The sequence below is a fragment of the Solanum tuberosum genome, unplaced genomic scaffold (genome assembly GCF_000226075.1).
Source record: "Solanum tuberosum cultivar DM 1-3 516 R44 unplaced genomic scaffold, SolTub_3.0 scf00457, whole genome shotgun sequence".
NCBI classification, from domain to species: domain Eukaryota; kingdom Viridiplantae; phylum Streptophyta; class Magnoliopsida; order Solanales; family Solanaceae; genus Solanum; species Solanum tuberosum.
The window spans coordinates 214,481-221,637 of NW_006239380.1; the positions used below are offsets into that span (position 1 = coordinate 214,481).

Here is a 7,157-nt window from a genome sequence, read left to right on the forward strand (position 1 = left end):
AACGCCTTCATCCTTTCCTCTTTTCTCCTCTTCTCTCTTCTTTTCTGTTCTTGAACTCTCAACTAAAACCCTAGGCGTAAACTAGGATTATAAAACTGAACCTAATCAAATTAGACCCTTAAAATATTACTAAAAACGAATTAAATCTGTTTTGGTAAGGAAAAGACCAAAATACCCCTCTAAAACCCGGTTTTGACTTTCCTTAACTAGACAACCTAATTTAAAAAGGCCATATCTCACTCATCCGACCTCTAAACTTAGCAAACTCAGCGGCGTTGGAAAGATAATTCAAAGGTCTTTCCTACGGTATCTGATATCACACCTAACTCATCCTGAGCTAGGAGTTATGGTCGTTTGAAGTCGACCCAAAACTCATACTTAAGCATAACTTGCAAAATTTCAGATTTTTCTATTTCCAATTTAATTCTTTTTGAAACTCAAGTTTCTACATCTAGTGAACTTAACACTTAAGAAATTTTAATTCCTCGGTAAAATCCTACTCACAACGAAGGATGGTTCAAGTTTTAGTTCGAAAAATTTTCTGGGGTGTTACAAAATATATTTAAAGTTGTGGGCAACAAAGAAAGGGTAATGTGAAAGTGTGTGATGTTTGAGATTAACTACTAGTACTACAATAATAAAGGGCAAATTATATTGACAGTGATATTATAGAGGACAAGGTCATACAAGGACCTAAACAGAGAGAGATCTTGATTTTCTACCAACAACTATATACAGAACAATAACCATATTGATACCTACTTTTACATTTGAAGATGTTATAACAATCTCATTGGTATATACAAAAATGAACATAAAATCATTCTTTTAGCTTTGTGGATATTATAACTAAAGTGACATTGATTTTAGTTATATACAAAAATGCTAGAGTAAGAATGCCAGAATATACAGAATATTTAAGATAACGCAATGCACTAAAGGAAAACAGATAACTCATAGCACAACTGCAATAACAAAGCCCTTATCAACGAGGAGCAACATCATTTCATTCACACACAAATACACATCATGTAATAATAACTAATAGAATGTTTACTAACCTGATGGAATTGATGGAACTGATGAAGACTGACGGATCACTATATTTTCAAGGTGTTCATATTTACTCTCTAGAATATCCATGCGTTTTTGTAGTGATTCCTTTTCTTTTCGAGTTGTTTTTAGCTCTTCCCACAATGTAGCCTTTGAGGTGGTACCGCCTTTTAACTCCTTAGTTGTTATTCCACCACCAAATCCAACTACGTGACTTTTGCATTGAGGTCCAAAGCACCTTTCCACTACCTCAATATTAGTAAGAGATGGTTCAGATTGTACAAGATCGTGAATTTGAACCTATAAAACATAAGAATATTTGAAATAACGCAATGCACTAAGTAAGAAGGATGTTAAATGAAATTAAAATTGATATAAACATACATATTTTTCAACGATTTCAGGTTCGACAAGCTCATTTCCCTTCTTGTCTCAAAGAAAATAGTTGCCATGTTTGGTGGATTACCATTTTTGCCTCCCTTCACGATTAAAAAATAAGTCATAAGATCTTTTATAGAAATAGGAGAGGTTTCTTTATAGGGTTGCACAATTTATTTACCATTTCGTAAACAATCTCTCTAATGGGCCTGCTACCCGTACGATGAGGCATACACAACTTAGACCTATTGACTGAGTTTCTTGTACTTGCTTCCTACATTAACAACACAACAACTGAAATTATCACAATCTTGTTTAATGATTCTATATTTAATGTGTACTTTTAAGCTCAGTGGGAAGAGGGTAAAAGAGAACAGAAGCACAAAAAAACACCATTGCAATTTTCTTTGGTAGATCTTGTGGATAGAAGACATCAAAAAAATTTACCGAAATCAAAACTCAATTTGAACATGGTATAAATTATTCCAAAAAACTAATCATATGTGACTAGAAATAAAATGATATTTGTTAATAACTAAATGAAGTCTTACCTTAAATTTCTTAGATAAAAAATGTTCCTTGACCAACTATTCTCAATCACTCTTGTCTACTCCCATCGGCACATCTTTAAGAACCTCGTGCAATGATTTAGATTTCACATTCTTGTGCAATGATCCTCTCCAGTTATTTCAAAGCTTTCTCATATGTTGCAAAACATTATCTCTTTGATCATTCATGTCATCACTGTCAAACTTCTCCTAAAATAGAAAAATACCATCAAAATCTCTTGAATAAGGGAAAACAAGGCATCAAAGTATAGATCACCTAATAGGGCAGTAATAAAAAAAATTTAGGAACAGAAATCAAAATTTCAAATAAATAACAACCACAAGTTGTTTGTTTAAAACCTATAGCTTACTCACATCACTATTGTATATTGTTTGAAATAGCGTTGAGAGTAAAATAGCAACACAAGCGAGTGGACTGAAGCATGACGTGAAGGAACATAAACTACTTTAATAGAATCCTAGCAATCTTATCTTGCTGGGAGAAGAAATTGAACTTAGCATAAATTTTAGGAGATCACTAAGCTTAGCTTGTTCAATTCTATTATAGAGAAGTAAAGCCACGTTTATTTTTCATGTATAATCAAACAAAGCTATAACACAAATTCAAGGTTGGGCAAGGACAAATACATCATGATCATGAGAGATAATAGGTGAAGTTTTTGTTAGTTATTTCTAGTCTATGTTAGGTGATTCAATAGTAATAGAATCTCTCTTCTGCTTGAAAAGAAAGTATGCCACAATAGTAGCATAATTAAAAGGGAAGTGGCTAATGGGTAAAAGAGTGAAAAAACCCGAGGACTTTGTAAGTGACAAGCTTTAACAATGGCTCAATAGTCTGATGGTTTTGGTTGTTTATTCTTTAAGATTCTTCATGTATTGTAGTGGATGGAGATACTTTTCATGTTGTACATGACATTTTCAGAATAGGGATGTTGTTGAAACAAGTAAATGCTACCATAATTTTAACTACCCTTAAGGTCTCAACATTGGCCAATGTTAGTCAATATAGACCTACTTCATGCTGTAATATGATCTACAAGTGTATATCCAATGTGTATTCAACTAACAAACAGAGATTTATGGAGATACAGTGAGAAAGAATAAGATTTGTGTTGATCAACCTTATTTAAAAGACCCCACTCATCTATTTATGTCATGTCAATGGAAAAAAGAGTTGTGGAGGAAAGTTACAGGTGGCAGGGTGTTAGTAGCTCAGGCAAAGTCAAGGAAAGTCTATAATGGATCAACCAATGACACTAGACCAAGATCAAAAAGTAGATTGTGGCAGGGCAGTTATGGAATTGTGATTTACTCCATATTACATAACAAAAATTAAAGATTCATTAAAGACAGAAGTACAACATATACAATTCATTACCAAAGAAAGATTATCAATAATGAAAACTGCCAAGAAGGCCAAGAAATGTATATACTTAGTAGAGGCTTTCGATGAATAGGTGTATCCTCTATCAAACATTTAGGTCCTCAAGTAACAGTTAGTGTCAACTCAATACTTAATGAAGTACATATCAATACACTGCTATGGCTGAGAAATGTCCAAATTTTGCTAAGATGAAGGTTACACATTGAAATTATAACATAAAATTGAAAAACAATAATTGATAGTTTTTACCAACTGCAGAATCATATTAACTATAGCCACATAAAATTAATAATATTAACATCCAAAGGAATTACAGTGGAAGAATAAAGTTAACTTTTCAAAAGCCTCTTATTAGCAGGTAGTGGCAAGAGATTTAACTATCAATAGGCTAACGAGAAAAGACGAAATGTGAGAATTTTTATCTATCCATTGAAACTGAGTAACTATACTTTGTTATTAAAGGAGAAGGAATGTGAAATCAAGAGTCTCATGTTTCAAACTGAAACATCTAATACATTTTGAAAAGTGATTCTTGACAGTTATTAGTAAAAAGAAGAGATAGATATGTTGTAATCCTTACAGTAACAGCTGCCCACATGTGCTCAAGCTTATGCTCTTCGATGTCCATCCATAAGTGTACCCGGAGTGGACACATATTACGATCACGAACTAGCAAACCCAAGTGTCTCGTAAATGAGGTGTGATTCTACCCGACGACTCGATTTTGATAGAAAGTGACTTTTAAGTTTTCTCCAGGTCTCAGTCGCAAAAGATTCTTACAAATATTTGTTCCCCTCACATTCTTTGCCCTTTCTGTTTCACATGGACCTGCAAAATCTATAGTAAGGAAAACCAAACAAGAAGTTCAATCCCACTGTAGCACAAAGTGAAGAAGGAGACAACTGGAACATACTTGAATCTAAATGACTGGGATAAGGAGAGTTCTATAGAATTTATTGGTCTCCTAACTTCATTTAAAGATCTTATTAACAACGATGATAGCTTGATATGGAAGGGAAACAATTTGGTCTTTTCACAGTGAAGTCTTGTTACTCTTAGACTCTCAGGGCCTATGGAAGCAAGGCAAGATAATGTTTTAGCTGCTTTACAGGTAACAATGCAGAAACTATTAGAAATTACATAGAAGAAAATACATACTAGTTTCAATTTCCTCAGCATCTTGTACCACTTCAACCATTTTTTTTGCTTTTCTAGATTCAAACAAACCTGCAAATCTAACTGTAAGTCAAAATGCCCAAGAAATCAATTCATCTTACTAAAAAAGTTACACAAATAAAATAAAATAGTAGTATCACTTCTTGATCTTGCCGAGACACTTCAGTCACTTTTTTAGCCTTGTCAAATTCAAACAGACCTGTAAATTTTGATGCAAGTCAATTGAAATAAGAAGTTCATTCCCATTACTAACAAGAAGGATACAAAGGAAATTAAATAAAGCAAATGAAAGCAGTGGTGTAGGTGAAATAGCCCATGACAATAGTGACACAATCTCAAAGGAAAAAAGGCACAACATAGAATCACAAGGAATTAGTAGTCAATGAAAAGAAGAATAAATTGAAAAACACTCAGGATAATAATGCTGAAAATAGTCACAACAAAAAACTGGTATAATTCAAACAAGCTTCTAACTTAGCAGAGATGTTCCTACTACAGAGAAGTCAGGCAAACTGGATCAGGCTTGGAGATACAAACACAAGGTATTTTTACCCACAAGGTAATTTTACCCAGTTATTAAACAGAGACAATTGAAGCAAGCTATTGAACAACAATTGGAAATATTGAAACTTCTTAATGCAAAGGATCTTAGGAAAGTTGTGTGTAGTATTGATATGAAAAGCAGTCCTAGTCCTGATGGCTATGGTAGTAATTTCTACAGAGAAGCTTGGGATATCATGGGAAAGATATTGCGAAAGAACTGTTGGATTTCCTCCGGAATGGTCAGTTACGAAGACGGATAAATGCTATTAATATTGCCCTTATCTCAAATGTCCTTGTTCCTGAAAATGCTAGTCAGTGCAGACCTATCTCGTGTTGTATTATGATCTATAAAGTCATCTCGAAACTGATTTGTCAGAAACTAAAATATATTGTAAGTTACTTGGTAGCAGAGAATCAGTCAACTTTTGTTCAAGGGAGATCTATGGTCCATAATGTCTTAATATAACATGACTTATGAAGGCATTACAATAGGAAAACCAGTCTCAGATGTTTGATGAAGATTGATCTCCGAAAAGCATATGACATGCTGAGTTGGAAATTTTCGAGGAAGCTTTACTTGGTTATGGGTTTCCAGATGGCTTTGTGAAGTTGATTATGATATGTAACACCTCCCATGTATTCTGTTATGGTGAATGGGGTAGAAAATGGTTATTCGAGGAAAAGCGAGGAATACGATAAGGGGACCCCATGTCTCCCCTGCTATTTATATTGGTTATGGAGTCCTTAACTACGGTCTTGAAGATTATAAGGGGCTTACCAGACTTCAGATTTCATCCAATGTGTAAAAAAGTTAAGCTTACAATATGTTTATTGCAGGAACACTACTTATAGAACTCCTTTTAATTTAAATATTATGGGTTTCACAATGGGTACTTTTCCTGTAAGATATTTGGGCCTACCACTTTCCTCTAAGAAATGACGCAAATTGGAGCCATTAATTAACTCGAAAATTCACTCAAAGGATCAAGAATGACTATGGAAAGATGCTATCATATGCTAACATATCTATTGCAGATGAAAGCAAGGCAAGATAATTTTTTGACTGCTTTACAAGTAACAACAAGAAAATATTACATAAAAGAAAATGCATACTAGTTTCAGTTTCCTTAGCACCTTGAGCCACTTCAAACACTTTTATTTTTTTTAGATTCAAACGGACTTGGAAATTCAAGTGCAAGTTATAAAAACTAACAATTGTTTTATTAAGAAAATATATTATTGGACTGGTTTAAGAGTCGCCACTTAATTTTAAAGTAAAATTAAGAAAACTGTTGTTTCAAAAGACTAAAACAGGAGTCTAATGAAAACTTAAGGGGGTTCGGGGGTTCTTATTAGCATTTCGGGAAGGGTTTGAAAGAACCCGAAATGCCCGCTAACGTGCGGTTATCCGACAATTAATTTATTTTGCTAAAAGTGAATTAACTTAACTTGAATTGAAACATAATACTATTTTATAATTAAGTCCATTTTTATTTTATTTTTAAAGGGGAAAGGAAAGAATTGACTAAGTGAGATATTTTCCTTGCAAAAATTCTTCAAGTCCTTTTAAAGGTGATCGATTTAGTAAAATTGTTAAAACGAAATAAGCGTCTTTCGGGGATTTGAATTTTTAACCTTAAGATTAATAACGGATATTAGCAAATAAACAAACACAAAAAGATAAAGAGGGAAAGAGGCTTTGGGGGCCTAAGTTTGGTTTCTGTTCGCTTGGACCAGCACTTGGGCCCATTTTCGTTTTGAGCTTTTGACCCAATTTTTTGCCGCCTTAGTACCTGTCCTAGACTAGATTTTGAAGTTTATTTCTTTGGGTTTTTGGCCCATCTTCCAACCGTCCTAAATTCTAACAAGTAATAATAAAATGACAAAGGCTTAGGCCCAAAAATAACAAAATACAAATTTGAATTTAGGGGCCTTTGGGCCCATTTTCCCATCTTCGTATACACTAGGCGTGTACTAGTGCATACAATCCTGTATTAGCTCCAAACACCTGTACACCAACATCAAAGGCCTATTCTTTGATTTTCGCAACTGGC

General features: G+C 33.8%; 1 long non-coding RNA gene across 1 annotated transcript; it reads right to left on the reverse strand.

The window, feature by feature from the left end:
- Positions 1 to 1,545: 1,545 nt before the first annotated feature.
- Positions 1,546 to 4,684, reverse strand: LOC102603020 (uncharacterized). The gene is made up of 4 exons (XR_368612.2): positions 4,543 to 4,684; positions 3,965 to 4,212; positions 1,983 to 2,189; positions 1,546 to 1,705 (listed from the first exon to the last, which is right to left on the reverse strand). It is a non-coding gene; the product is annotated as an uncharacterized lncRNA (long non-coding RNA).
- Between the last annotated feature and the right edge of the window lie 2,473 nt (positions 4,685 to 7,157).